Source organism: Cuculus canorus, chromosome 5 (assembly GCF_017976375.1).
Source record: "Cuculus canorus isolate bCucCan1 chromosome 5, bCucCan1.pri, whole genome shotgun sequence".
In the NCBI taxonomy this organism is placed as follows: domain Eukaryota; kingdom Metazoa; phylum Chordata; class Aves; order Cuculiformes; family Cuculidae; genus Cuculus; species Cuculus canorus.
The window spans coordinates 25,902,244-25,917,562 of NC_071405.1; the positions used below are offsets into that span (position 1 = coordinate 25,902,244).

General features: G+C 39.2%; 1 protein-coding gene across 7 annotated transcripts in view; it reads left to right on the top strand.

Moving 5' to 3' along the window:
* The window catches only part of LOC104057757 (protein TUNAR), a 171,233-nt gene that overhangs the window by 90,513 nt on the left and 65,401 nt on the right, over positions 1–15,319 (top strand). For 6 of the 7 annotated variants that reach the window (XR_008450079.1, XR_008450073.1, XR_008450074.1 and 3 more), the window contains exon 2: positions 8,950–9,069. The exons of the other annotated variant lie outside the window; for it this stretch is intronic. The gene's annotated coding sequence lies outside the window, so the exon portion shown is untranslated. The remainder of the gene's footprint in view (positions 1–8,949; positions 9,070–15,319) is intronic. 7 annotated transcript variants of the gene reach the window in all.

Genomic DNA, 15,319 nt, shown 5'->3' on the forward strand with positions numbered 1-15,319 from the left:
GAAACCTCTTCATTTTCTCATCATTTTCTGCACCAAGTGCAGGAGGGCAGAAAAGCTCTGGCAAGACCCCTGCCACCTTTCTTTTGCAAAGAAAGCAACTAGCTGACAATGCCCTCAATTACAACCTTGTAGAGAGAGATGCCCAAAGCATAATAAACAGGCTGAAATTATAAAACTATTACTCTCACACAGTTTGCAAGTTCTTCATTCAGCTGTTTTTGCTTTGCTGGTGGTTTTCATTCTCCACAGCAGCATGTAATTAAAATATTCATACACAGATTGCAGCCCATTTAGGGCTGAATCCTGTTAGATGCTGAGCGAAATTTGGATGTGCTGAGAGACTTCAGCTGCCAAGGAAGTGAGAGAAGACTCAGAGTAGTCTGAGTTGCCCAGCATCTGGCAGAGTGCCTTAACATTGATTTGTTCTTATGTTAGGCTAAAACTGGCAAGGAACAAGGAAGCGGTTTAGGGCTCAATTAGCAAACACTCTTTAAAAAATGTATTTCACTTTCTGCCTTAGGCTTTGCCTTAGGGCTAGCCCTGTTCACAGAGCTAAGACTAAAAGAGCAAAACTGCTTGTATACATAACATCCTGTAAACAGTCATCCCCTCTATAATAATGTCAAGTCAAAACATCTCAATGTCACAGACACCTCTGGAAATTGAGTCAATCAGGCATTCAGTGGAATACGTAAGATCAATTTTCAATTTTTTTCTTTTAAGTTTTTGTAGTGTTTGAACCAACTAAAGTAAAATGGTATCTTTTGGATATGGACATAAATTAGACTGGGCTGAAGGAGTCATATCCCTCCTGTCTGGGGCACAAGAAGGCTGTTGCTTTGTCCTGGGCATGGGGAATGTTGTGATGCAGAGATCCAAGCTCTCTTGCTGTTAGAATGTATGTTGGGTACATCTATTAATTATGACAGTGGCCACTTCTTTCCTGTTAGACTTCCAGAGGGCTTATCCTGTATCTATGGGTAGGTTTGACTAACTTGTGTATCCTCAACAAAAGTTATGTTATGATAAAGAGGACTTGGTTTTTTGAGAAGTTTTTTTAGAGAAGCAGTAAAAGTCACCTCTGCATAGTGACCGTGACAGGGGCCATGGTCCTATTATTCACCTTCTAAGATTAGCTAATGCCTGCAGGAAGGTTGTCCTACTACTCCTCCCTCTATCTGCAAATCATCTAAGAAGACTACAGAATTGAGACCCTTTAACACATTACAGTCATTATACATGCTTAATGTAGTCAACCACTATACCATCCTTGGCTGAATTTTCTGAGGTCTTTGTGCAGAAGTTAAAGCTAAATGGACAAAAAGGCAAGACAAGCATTCATCTGCTTTATCTTGCTAAGTTTATTTCTGATTATCTGACTTTATAAGGTCTTTTTGCCTCTCTTTCCATTCAAGATAACTTCAGCTAGTATCAAGAGAGAAAAAATCCTTCAGAGCAGAGTAATTCACTGTGAGTCTACATTCAGTTTGTCTATAATATTTCCCTAAGTTATTGTGACAGTACTGAAGTAGGAGATCAACTTAATGTTTGTTTTGCTTTTTTTTTTTTTTCATTTCAGAAAGTAGAGAAAGACTGTGTCTGAACACACCCTTTCTTTGCTCCCTTTGGAGAAAGGTAGTGTAATCCTTCTAAATAAAGCTGATTCAAGGCTTCCCAGCAATGTAAGTAAAACTGAATTTTGGTGCCCCAAAGACTTGAAGCCACTCCTGCCATGGGGAAGAAAGGGATAAGCTGAAAGGATATGCACAGTGAGAGAATGAGCCCAGGGGAACCAGGTTTGCTATTGCTGCTTCTGCAGGAGGAACAGGGTGCAGGGCTGACCTTTGGGAAGGAGTCATACCACCTTGTTTCTTCAGCAAGACAAGCCACAAGGGCCAGATCCACAGGAAGTTTATACAGGCTACCATAATTTTGAGCAGCCCAACCAATCAGCCTCTAAGAAATACAATAATATCATTGCATTCCCTCTTTCTTAATGAGAGCTTCTGTGCTAAACCTATATGAAGCATACAGCACAGGATGGAGACTGAGGAACGATTGATGTTCCTGTGCTTTTCTCTGCCATCTCACTGTGCTATTTGTGTTTGAGTCTGTAATAGAAGGAGGTGTTCTAAGGGTGATGGTAAGAGAAAAAAACATTCTACTAGACTCTTACAAATGTTAGACAAAATGAAATTTTTCATTTGTATATCAACTGAAAAAGTTGAAACTTAAAAAATAAGGCTGACATCTTATTATTGTAAATCCCAAGATTTCTTTTGAAAGTCCCTTTGAAGGTTAATTGATTGTAAGCTTGTGAATAACATGTATGCATCATGCAAGGTTAATGACTATAAACAAGCACAGAATCACTTAGAACTATCCAAATGGTAGTAACTGATCTAAGTACATAGACCCTTATAATAACTAACATGAGCAGCAAATTCCTAAACCAAACTTCTTTTGCAATCATAGAGTGCGTTTTGACACTCATTCCTGCTGGGGAATTGAAACTGCAGTTGTTATCTAGATTATGTAAATTACCGGAAATTTCATTTTTTAAGACTGGTGATATGAAAAACAATACTAGAATATTTTAAATTTCCCCTTGAAAAGCCATTAAAGATTTCAGGAAGACTCACAATGAAATATTACTGTCAGTTAAAGATGAATAGTAATGTTTTTCAACTTTGCTGAGACAGTTTTTTTTTTCCCACAGTCCAGGGCACTTGGATGCTTTGTCTACTATGGGGGTGAAGTCCTTGATTTTCTTACTATGATATATCTTGATGTGGCACCTGCTGCTGTTCTTGGTAGCCTGATTCATAAACTAGTTTTACAAAGAGATCTAATAATAGGGCATTGACTAACTTTTTTTCTCTGTTCTGTTTCATTGTCTATCCCTATAATCTCATGTCTTAAGCTGATAGGGCATGAAATTGTCTAACAATTTCCTCTTGCAGTGCCTGGTAGACTTGAATTCAAGTGAGCACTCTCAGTATTGTGTCCATCATAATTAGCTCTTCATGTTGCATCAGCAGGAGCAACTCTTCTGAATTTGTGCAGAACTTTCAAACACTCATCTTATGCAGCCCTTTCAGTCATAGACTGACTACATTATATTTTGCTTATCATGCAGACATATTGCATATCTTTCTCTCTGATGCCTTTTTCAGCTTTGCCTATATTATCTGCTCCTTTCATTTACCTCTTTTTCTCTACCCTTCTCTTCTGCTCTTCATGTCCATTTATCCCCTTCTCAAGCAAATGATTCAGAACTTTCTGTGGCATTTTCCACAACTTCCCAAATGACCACCTTTGTTTGGCTTTTCTGCTTATTTGACTGGACCTTGTAAAATTGACAAAATTCTGATCCGGTTTAGTGGAGTTGCTTCTGACATAGATTAGGACAGAACTGGTTTGTTAAGTGTGTAAAGTCTCCAAAAATCACTGCAAGGTAAGGAAAGGAGTGGTTAAAAATGAGGTCTGCTGAGCCTCTTGAAAAACTTCTAGAGGGTTATTTCCAGTTCAGAGCAGAAATACTTCAATGACATCTCCCCTGATACCTTGATATTTCCAAATACTGCCTCATTTAGAAACCAGAATGGCAAAAATACTTGCAAATGAGAGTGGGGCTGATAAAGAAAAGAATCATTATGACATTTCAGCTCCTTAGGAAATGACAGCTGCTGAGTGTGTAAGGGTGAGCTTATACTTCAAACCCACAGTTTGTAGTTAAAACCTGTGATCCTTTTATACCTGCACCACAAAATTCTTGTAAATAATTTAATTTCTCCCAGTTTCAGTGTCTGTAACAGTACAACTTCTTTACCTTACAAAAGAAATTAAAAGACACAACTTTGTTTCTTTTGCAAAGCAGTGAAGTAACAGTTTGTTGAGAATAATTTTTTGGATTCTTGGACTGACGACTTTTTATCCTTGTTCTTTTCTTTCCCTTCTCATGAAGAATATTTACACTCCTGATCCCTCTTTCGTCTGCTTCATGTTCTAGTTGCTTGTCAATATACACAATCTCCGAGTTGGCAATATTTCATGCGGGGCCACTGCAGTATCTTCAACTTCTCTGCAATTAATATTCTGTCCTGTCATTTAAGTCCAGCCTTGTGTTCCTAATGTCAGGCTGGCTGTTTTCAGTATGACCAGCAAGGTAGCACAAACTTTAAGTACCAAGGTGGAATAATAATGACTCCTGTTTCGCTAAATGGAGTTAACACAGCTGAATAGCTTCCCTGATGGTTTATTATATTAGTCTTTCAGAACATCGACTGATTTGTTTTTATTACCAAGAAAGCTTTTGTCTTATGAAAATTACTTAGGACCACAGGTCAATGTTTTTCATGTCACATCTCCATAAGAAATACATTGCTTAATTATACTTTGTATTCTGCCGTTGCAATCTGTATGTCACTTAAATTTATTTGGCATGATACCACTGCCAGGCTGCCATTAAACTGTTAAAGGATATTCAGGGAATGTTGTTGCAGTAACCTTTAGAAGACATATGGAAATGGACTATATCTCTTAATAAACTTTTCAATATGCAAACCTTCTGAAGTGTAAGACCTGGCATAGATCACTACACAAGCAGAATATTAAAGTGATGATGATCATGTTTTTTCTGTAAGACAACTGGCACTCCAAGTTTGAATTACCTGTCTATTTAAACTAGGAGACTAAAATGTTGAAGAACAGAAATTAAGTCCATAGTAAGACTACAATATATGTCTCTCTTCGGTCCAGCCACAGTAATCTCCAAAAATAAAATGATCTGTGATGCCTGCCTGTCTCAATAGTATTTAAAAACTGCAGCTCGTAGAAAACTAGCAAACATAAGGGATACATGGGAAAGTAAAACTCGACTAGTTTGAGAACTCATGGAAGATCCTGAGGTGCTTCAAGTTAAGCTGAACCAGTGATCCCAGATCTTGGACATGTTACCTTCCTCTTTGGAGAAAGGGCTATCAGAGAAAAGGTCACTAGCTCTGAGCTAGCAAGATGTGATGGTTCCCAGACATGTCCTGGGAGTCAAAAATCAGACTGTAGAAAGATAAACTGAAGCTGGGAAGGAGTAAGCTTTCCTGCTTCAGAAACTATCGTCTCTAACAAGATCAATATGTTAAGGGATATTTAGAATATTAATTGTTTATGCTTCAGAGCTGCTCAGACTTCCTGAAACCAGAGTTCTTAATACTGATCCTATAGTAACACAAGTACGTGAAGATGGCATAACGCAGCACTGCTGAAGAGAGAGCATCACTGCTTTTTTGCTTTCTAAGCTTTAATCTGCACCAGTTCCCAGACATGGTCTGGTGTTTTGCTGCACAAATTCTTGTGGCATAGGAACATATTGGGGTTTTGAGTTGGCAGAAAGGACTAGTTGTACATGGAAAAACAGGTTTAGAGTTACAGTGGGAGCTGTACTCCCAACAGGTAGGTGTTGACAACATGGAATAGGGTTAAAGGTAGAGTGAGGCTGAAGGAGATGAACTGTTTAGTCAGACAAGTATGCTTAAGTGAAAATGTGATATATGTGAAAAGCATATTGATAGACAACAGAAAGGAAATCCACAGGCTATGGATGACAGAACTGTTTTCTCTGAAAGGAATGATGTCATCCATCAAACCTGGCAGAAACCTCCAGTTTTGCAAGGTTTCACCTACCTGATTGTGGCAAGAAGCAGCACAGACTGAGCAGACAAAAAAACAAGTAGAGGGCAATCGAATACAAGCTTTTTTTCCAGTGCACATCAAGGTAGCTAGAGGAAGCAGAAAGTTAGTGGTAAACTCAGACAAAAGACTGATGGGTAAATCAAGTCTTTTGTACCTTCCCAAACATTAGATTAGCAAGAGATTTTGTGGATAACACTATGAGTTCTGGCTAGGAAGGTATTCTCACACCATCTCTCCAAGTGCTAGCCTATTTTTGTTCTTTTGGATTATTGCCTAGCACAAGTAGTATAAAACAGGTTGCAGGAGTTCCATAATCAAGCTGGAAATATTCAGAGGATGCAACTATGGCATTATATCTTTGAGAGGAAAAACTATTGAGAGACTAGAAATATATTTCAGTCTCCAAAATCACATTTCTGGAAATCTCTTGCTTTTCTGAAACCAGTTTGCTCTGTGAAGCACAGACCTAGATGTGGACACCCACAAGTTTTACTTGAATTTTAGGGTAGCAACAAACCCCTAACCCTTAGAGAATTTGTAGTTTTCACATGGGTTGGGTGAAATAAAGTGCATCATAACGTAGAAGAATGGAAATTGCTTTAAGGAATATTCCAATGCAGTTCACTAACCATTGAGTATCATTCTACTTTTGTGAGCTTAAATCTGACATGAATCTTTTATATCCTTCAGTACAAGTTGTTATACTTAGATAACTAATACAGTTAGAACAGATTTTCATTATACCTGAAAAGGTTTTAATATTGAATATAAACATTAACTTGATTTTAGCCATTACTGGTTTAAAAAAAAAAAAAAACACAAACAAAAAGAAGTAATTTGAAATGTGTTTTTGAGACCAGCAATATGCAGGTCTATTTTTGGTGTATTAGTATGCATTATTTCTGCACCCTTTTTAACTGTGGCTTTTATTGTGAAAGTATTAGGCTAGGAATTAGCACTAATGGCATTAAATAAGATAAGGGGATAATGACAGATAAATAAAGGGACATTGCTAAAGTCATGAAGTAAGTTATAAAAAAACTTTAGCCAAAACTTCTGCAGATATGATCATTTGCCAAATTCAGCAACAGTTTATGGAAATTATGACTGTTTATACTGAAATGATGTCATGCTTACTGGAGTAGGACAACCCAAAAGTACTGAACATTTTATTAATTTAAAAAATATAGTTGGTGCCATCCAGAAACTAATCATGTCTTTTTAGGCCAAAGTAGGGTGAAAAAAACGTGTTTGCTTTGCTTAGGGCTCTGGGTGGGTAGCACACTGATTAATCAGTATGTGTTTGGATTGGCCTCTGAGATGTCTTTGGGTCCAAGTCACATGCCTTTTCTGCCCAAAAGAGCTTTGAGCCCCAAAAATCTGTGTATTCCCAGTGCCAGGATATGCTAGGGGACTCAGTTTCCCGTGCTGATGTGATTCCAGTCTGCCCAACAGGACACTGAAGACCTACCAATGGCCACCCACTATGCAGGATAGGTCTTAGGCACTCGTAATCCAAATCTGTCCTGCCAAATGCTTTTCATTTTTGTCATGTTTACCAAGCCATACACACCAGCTGTACTACAGCAGTTTTAGTACTCTTAATGCACAAAGAAGGTAATCTAGCTTCAGCAAGGTGAATCACCTCTAACAATGAGATAAATCCCCTCTGAGAATAAGGTATTATTTTGAAGATTTTTGGGGTAATAGTCCATACATATGTAATAACTAATGAATTGTTGCACTACAGTAACTTTGTGCCTCACTGATTGTGCTTAGGCTCTGACCTTCTGGGGACAGTGAGGTAGTCCGAGGTATTTCTCTCGTCAGTTAATAGAGATTGGCTTTTTATCCAGCAAATATGCTGTGAATCTAAAAGGTTGCTTTAAGGCAGCAGGGTAGGAGGTACATTAGATGAAGAACAGAAACTTGTTTCTGTATGACTCCCTAGCTTGCACGCAGGACTTTTGAGTAGCAACCAAAACTGTACTTATTCTTCTATTTTCAGGTTGGTAACATGGGTATGGGATGCAGGAGGGAAGAGCTGGAGGTGGTGAAATGTGTGGTGAGAGGTATGAGGGCATGGAGAATTGGATCCTAGTAGAAAGTGTTAGTCACGTGCAACTGGAAAATGAAGGAAGCAGAATGATTTAGAGACAGAGATGAGAGGATGGAATATGATATGGAAGTATGAATAAAATTCTTCTTTACAACTAATGGTGATATGTCATTCCTGGGTCCCTTTCTGCAGGGCTGATACTTGCCTAGTTGGTTCCCCTACTGTACTATGACATGGGTTTCTTCTTCTCCAGGGGCAGAACTTTGCATCTTTCCTTGATGAACTTCATGAGGTTTGTGCCATCCTTGTCCTTCAGTTTATTCAGGTCCCTGTGTATTGAATTGCTTCTTTGTATCTGTTGTAGCCTTTTTTCCTAGCCATCAGGGACCTCCTCTAGTTGCTGCAGCGTTTCACAGGTGATAGGCAGAAGCCTCACAGCCATTCTAGTCAGCTCTGCGAGCATCCAGACCAGCCCCTTAGATTTGAGCGTGTCCAATCTGTAAGCCTTTCCTGGCCTATTGTTCCTGTGCTTCTTGTTGGCCCTCTTCTTTACAGACTGTATCACACGATGAAGCCCAGGAATAGGCTTTGCCTGTGAAAGCAAAGTTAAAAAAGTCATTCAGCCTTTCCAGTGCTGTTCACTACTATTTCTTCTTTTCTGTTCATCAGCACACTCCTATTTATACTGAGCTTCTGTTTGCAGGCTCAGAAACCTGTAAAATCCCTGTTTGTGTTAGCCTTCATAATTTCAGCTTCAGGTCACTTGGCTTTTCTGATTTTATCCCAAACCATGCAGTTGTACTCTTGTTTCGTTCCTGTTTCTCACTTCCATTCCTTATACACTCACTTTTTTGCATTTTAGTCATCAGCAATCTTCTTCCTAAGTCAGCTGACACTTCTCTTTTTACCTGTTTCTGAAAAATTGAACTGTTTTCACTGTTAAAAATATCTTGCAAATAAGATCTTCTCTAGTCATTTTCTCAGAAATGGATGGATTGGAAAAGAGAAAACAGTGGGAAAGAGAAAACTTCAGTATAAGCAATCTGGCTGACAAAATCGTAATCAAATGAAAAAGTTATTAGGAGAAACTAGGGCTACAGTCATTAGCAAAAACATGTTACTGCTATTGATAAACTGAAATATTTTTTCATGGTCAATATCTGTTCTTCATTAATCTCTTCTGTCCCCACTGTCTGTAGGGGAGGAGCACCACGTAACCAGACAGTCATAAACCTTCAGCTGCAGACCACTGACAGGAGACTATAGACCACCAGTTTGGGAAACCTCTGCTTTAAACCTTTAAATGATTCAACATTTGTGTAAGTCAGATATATTCTGGTATTAAGTAGCTAAATAATATTATAGCTGTGTTCTTTGTAAAGACAAGAGATTCAGATGCCATGTGAACAGTTTACTAATTCAAATGGTTTATCTAATAATTAGGTAATAAAAATGGAAAGTATATATGAGCTATAAATATATCTGTAAAATGTGTGTGAAAAGCTGTGCACTGTTCACAGTCTGTTGCAGAAATTCTTGCCACAGTGACATGACTGTCCTATATAGGTATTATGGAGGCTACAAAGTTTGGAGTTTTTTTATGTATGAAACTTTGGCTTAAAACCAAATTGCTAAACAACTAAGGCCTCGTTATATTGACATTTAAGGCATAGCTCAGCTGTTTAATAATCCAAATGACATGTAGAAAATATCATGTTGACAAACCCTCAGAAAATATTATATGGTCCTGGCTGACTTGAGTTTTTCAGGCAAAGATAAATATTAATATTTAGACTTTTACTTCCTCAGCTGCTTGGCCTTTTTTAGGGGTATAAGAGTTATAATTTATATAATTTATAAATATTTAGGGATTAAGAGTTATAATGTAAATGCTGAAGTATTACAAGGGGGAAACAATTTGACTAATATAGGTTGAAGTGTCTTATGAATGGAAACTGAAACACAAGCTATAGAGAAATCACTTCAGTCATTGCTGAGATGCCTCCATCTCCAATAATGCATAAAAGCTAATTAACAGCGCAGTGTAGTGGAGGCAACTTAGTGGGAAACATTATTAGATAAAGAAGTACAAAAGAAAGTTTAATGTTTTTCTGTTTAATGACTAAGGACAGGTGAATATCTACAGATGTCCATAAACAACTTGGAGGTTGGAAGACTCTCGAGGAAACTTCAGTCTTCCTCTTTCCTTGAGGAGGAAGAGTCTGTCTGGAGATTTTCCATGGGGTGCTATGTTTGTAGGAGCAATAGGATAAAAGAATAGGTGATCTGGTTGTGATGTAAAAGACTAAGGCTTTCACCATGTTAGAGTCTGGCAGCTGCTGAGGCTGCATCCATATAGCCTCTAAATGCAAATGAGAAAACATTTTTGCTGATGAAGCACACTGGTATATGCCCAAATAATGTAAATTGTGGTTTTATACCGTATATATAGCATCTGTAAGTGAAGAGCAGCAAAAGCCACTGAATACTGAATCCCAAACTTGGATATATTTCAGGGCAAGGAATAGAAAATCCATTGTTTCATGCATTTAAAGCTCAGCTGGAAGCTGCTGCTCAGAGCATTTTGAGAACAGTCCTGCTCTCACAAGGAGACGGACTTAATAAAATCATAGAGTCATAGGTTGGAAAGGACCCACTGGATCATCGAGTCCAACCATTCCTAACAATCCCTAAACCATGTGCCTCAGCACCTCATCCACCCGTCCCTTTAACCCTTCCATGGAAGGCGACTCAACCACCTCCCTGGGCAGCCTGTTCTGCTGCCCAATGACCCTTTCCATGAAAAATTTTTTCCTGATGTCCAGCCTGAAGGTCCCCTGGTGGAGCTTCAGGCCATTCCCTCTTGTCCTGTCCCCTGTCACTTGGGAGAAGAGGCCAGCTCCCTCCTCTCTACAACCTCCTTTCAGGTAGTTGTAGAGAGCAATAAGGTCTCCCCTCAGCCTCCTCTTCTCCAGGCTAAACAACCCCAGCTCTCTCAGCTGCTCCTCGTAAGACTTGTTCTCCAGCCCCCTCACCAGCTTCATTGCTCTTCTCTGGACACACTCCAGAGCCTCAACATCCTTCTTGTGGTGAGGGGCCCAGAACTGAACACAGTACTCAAGGTATGGTCTCACCAGTGCCGAGTACAGAGGGAGGATAACCTCCCTGGACCTGCTGGTCACACCGTTTCTGATCCAAGCCAAGATGCCATTGGCCTTCTTGGCCACCTGGGCACACTGCTGGCTCATGTTCAGATGGCTGTCAACCAACACCGCCAAGGCCTTCTCTAGGCAGCTTTCTAGATGGCCATCAGAAATACAAGAACAAAAAAATACCCCACAATTTTTTTAGAGTATTTTCCTGAACAGCTTTTGATCTGTTCCTGTTTTGATCAATGCCTGAGCTCTGCAGATGAAGATCCAGCAGAATTTGTGAGACGGTGGGCTCTGTAGCTACTGGAAGTAAAGCTATAGTAGGTGGATACTTTCACTTAGCCATTGCACTAGTCTATGTGAGGTGGCAGTCAGTTGACAAAAGGAGCCAGAAACATTTTCTTGAAAATGTTTCTATTCATCTGAATGAGGGTATAGGTCTTCTAGTTACACTGGAGTTAAAAAAAAACAAGTGTGAGAGAGAGGAAGTTGGTATGAAAATAGCATTTTGAGTTATTGTCACAAGGGAGAATTGCACATGGAACTACATAATAGCAGAGACAAAGCAATTAAAACAAACTGTCGAAAAAAGGGGGCTGTGTGATAAGCCCTCTCCCTGGGCCAGATGCATCCCTGGACCCTCACCTGTGCAGTCCTAATCACAATGGATAACCTGGTGGAGCTAAGGCATTCCCTGAAACATGACATTTGCATACAAGAAATTTCTGCAGTATGATGATGTCTTCTAAAAAAATGCTGTGTGATGTGTGCTATCCAAACTTCCCTCAAAAACTGAGACCTTAATGTTGATATTGGTAGAGACGTGGTTACGGATCTTAAGTAATAAGAGTTACATATACCCCTGAAATTAATTTGACCACTGTGTACCCAAATCTAATTTATTTTCTTATCGTCTCCCAACTATTAAGTTGCTAGAGCTGAGCTGTATAAATACTTTAAAGAAAGGCAGCTCCTATTCACTAAGGAGTATTGCAGAAAATTTGCCTTCCAAGCATGGTTACATAACACCTACTTATTTTAATTAGACTTTTGCTCTCAAAGTCCCACTTTACCTAAGTGACAAGATCATTGAAACACAGTAGAGATCTGTGATAGCAAATGCTGTCTATCTGCTCCTTTCAACAGTGCCTTTGGCTTTAGTATTACATCTCTCAGGCATGTGAGCCCCCAGCAGCTACTTGCAGTGTTGTCTATCATTAGTGCTTACTCAGAACGAGTCTTGTTCTGCTATCAGAAGTGCAAGAAATGTTTGTGTAAGCATTGCATAGCCTTAATTCTCCTGCAGAAGAGTGGTCCTCCGGGAAGAAAGTCAAATAAACAGTAGCCTAAACTGTACTCCAGATAGCTGAAAATCGGGAACAGGACCAAACCCAATTATTCACAAGATGATGCTGATGTTAGTCTTTTCTCATTAAGAAACACCAAGCAGAGACAATTTTTTTGAAGTAAGTAAATTCCAACTAATTAAAGGTTTCCCTTCCTTCCAGTCTTACATGAAAACTATTGCTGTAGTAAGGTATTTGGCAAGCGTGAGAAAGGTGTTGTGGTTATATTCATTAACTCCTCTACCCCTGCAGCAAACTGCCTCTTCTTCCTATGTTTTCTGTGATGTGTCCTGTTGCAGAACATGGAGACCTATTTGGGCAGGCACTTGAATACCACTTCAATGTACAAACCAAGAAAGAAAGCCAAAATGTACATTTGTCTTGTCATAAAAGGATGATTTGTGTATATAGGTGGCAACAACATGTTTGTATTTTTTTGTTCCAGCATTCTTGCACTTCTAATGAGGAGATCAAACAATTTGTTTCTGTGTAATTGTGTTAAGCCTACAGGTATCTAAAATTTCTGGTAATTGAGCTATGCTTTGTTATGATGATGAATCACTGTGTATGTTTCTGCCACACTCATTAGTCTTACTTTTCAGTCCTCATCTGCCGCGTGCACTGAGATAAATTGTGTGTTGACCCTAAAAGGCAGTGTCCTGGTGAACCATATTGTTTTAAAGTCACCTTTTGTAATTTTGCTTTTTGACATCAGCTGCTGTTTTGATTGTGAAAATAAAAGACAGTGTAGTTTTATTCTCTTATTGTCTGATTTAGAGACTGAATACTTTATAGAACATGCCATCTCTTAGTCAAAAAAGCAGGAACTAATTCCGAGAATAAGTGCCTTACAAAAACAATAAAACAATTCTACATGTAGACATTGAGAACTGTTTTGAAAAAGAGAGGAAGCAGTTTTGAAGCACAATGGACTTGTGAGCTCTGCCTGGAGAGAAAGGCATAGCTGATAAACAAATGGGAGTAAGTAGATTGGTAGGGGAATTCGAACAAAGCTGTTTAAGGAAAGAGAATGAGCAAAGTAATAATCAAACAATACAACCCGTAGTGAGCATTTGCAGCAATTCATTTTACTGAGTGGATTGTTTACTTTGCAGAGCAGGCACTGCAGTCAAGCAGGAAAAGAAATGCAGTTAAGCATCTGCGGCAGGTTTTCTTTCTCTCAGTGGACGCTACAGTTTTTGCGAGATGTGACACATACACACAAGAGGCTTGTTGGGAGGAAGCTCAAAGACCTTGCTTGGTTGTCTAGCAGTATCTAATCTAATAGAATAGCTAACCACCTAAAGGGTAAATTAGATTGTCAACCAGTCCTGTGTAAACCTGCATCCATGGTCACATTTATTATGGTCAATTCTTACAAAAATGCTGTAGTGGAGGAGTTGAGACTAACTTCACAGAGATCACATGGGTAATAAGATTGAACATTTTTTAGGGAAACTGGTTGAGGGAACTGATTTTCACAGAACATTAGACTGTTGGCAAAATAGCTATTTTTTGCTTTGATTCTCTTAATGAAAGGCAACTTCTCTTACTTGTCAAATATGGACTGTGAAAAGATGAAGTTGTGTTTCTGTGTAAATACACTGCCTCAGTGCATCATGCATCGTGGGTCTTTTTGTTGCTTGATGTCTCAATTTATGAAATTCTGGTGATTTTGCAGTAAGAATGGCAGCACCAGCGTTTCTGAATACATCAAAATAGTCAAAGATTACTATCTGATTCCACCCGTACCCCAAGATATTACAGCATAGGCTAGCTTCAGCGTGGAGGGTAGCCAAGTTTGCCATCTACTAAGCCTGCATGAAAAAGCCAAGAGGTGTGAATTTTTAGCTCAAATACTGTCCCATGATAATGCATCTAGATGGCTTGCAAACCTGAAGTGATATGAAATGTAGAGTGAGTTAAGTCATGACCATCTAACCATATGCCTTAAAATGACTCTTAAGCCTAAAAATCACTCTTCTGTAACCTTTTTGAAGGTGATTAGTGGGGCTTTCTGCCTGACTGGTTTGAAAGACAGCATATGCAACACTTTCTTTTACTCTTGGGGAACATATATGAATGAGCTTGTGTTGTGTTTTTCTTCTATCAGTCTCCTCTTGAATTACTGGAGGTAAAATATCATAAATCACTTCTTATGGATGTTGCATAAACTGTGGCAGTAACATAGCTTTTCCAGATATAACTCCTGGTCAAGTTCCTAAATTCCAGAGATTCAGCTGGCAGCTGAGATTCCTGAATTTGTTATGCCTGACTTTAGGAGCCTGTCTGTGGGCTAAAGGCCTGCTTCTGTTGCCCACACACAGGAAGTGCTGCCATCCCAGCTGCCCTAGAGTATGCAAGACACCCTGATAAGTCTGGGAGACCTATTGCCAGTGGGAGGATAGGTGGGCTACACCATCTCATCTCAAATGCCACAGCCTTACTTCTGTGTGGGTAATGGATTGAGCCCTTGGTATCAAAGCCCTTATTAGGGTCAATAAAGATCAAGGCTGGAGTCACTGGAGCTGAGAAAGTGATTCAGCTCAGCAGCTGCTGGTTCCCTAGGTTAGGGAGAACTGAATCGTGCTCTGTGTTGCATTGGCTAGTTTCTGCTGAGTACAGCAGACGGATAAGGAACTGATGCGTGTGTGTGTGTGTGCCTACATGTAGATAATTGTGTTCAGATAGCCTGAACACAAAATATTTCCAGTAGTCAAGAATGAGATTTTAGAATTTAAAAGGATAATTAAACAAGCTTTCTTTCAGTACTAATACAGAGAAATCAGAGTACCTATAAAGTTTAAAAGTCTCATGGGGAAGTATCTGTCCTATGGAAGGCTATAACTGGAAACAGAGGTATTGTATACAAAAATTAACATATAATGCAGACCAAATAACAAATGACCTGTCAGGCAGGTTCCCAAAGGGAAATGGAGTCTATTGCTTTAAAATAAGATGTTTTTAAAATGCGAGAAGACACATAAATGTTCAGTGGAATGTTGACAGAAGCGGAACAGGAATTAGATATTGTCACCACTGTTTTTGACTACTCGGATCCCAGTAGCTTT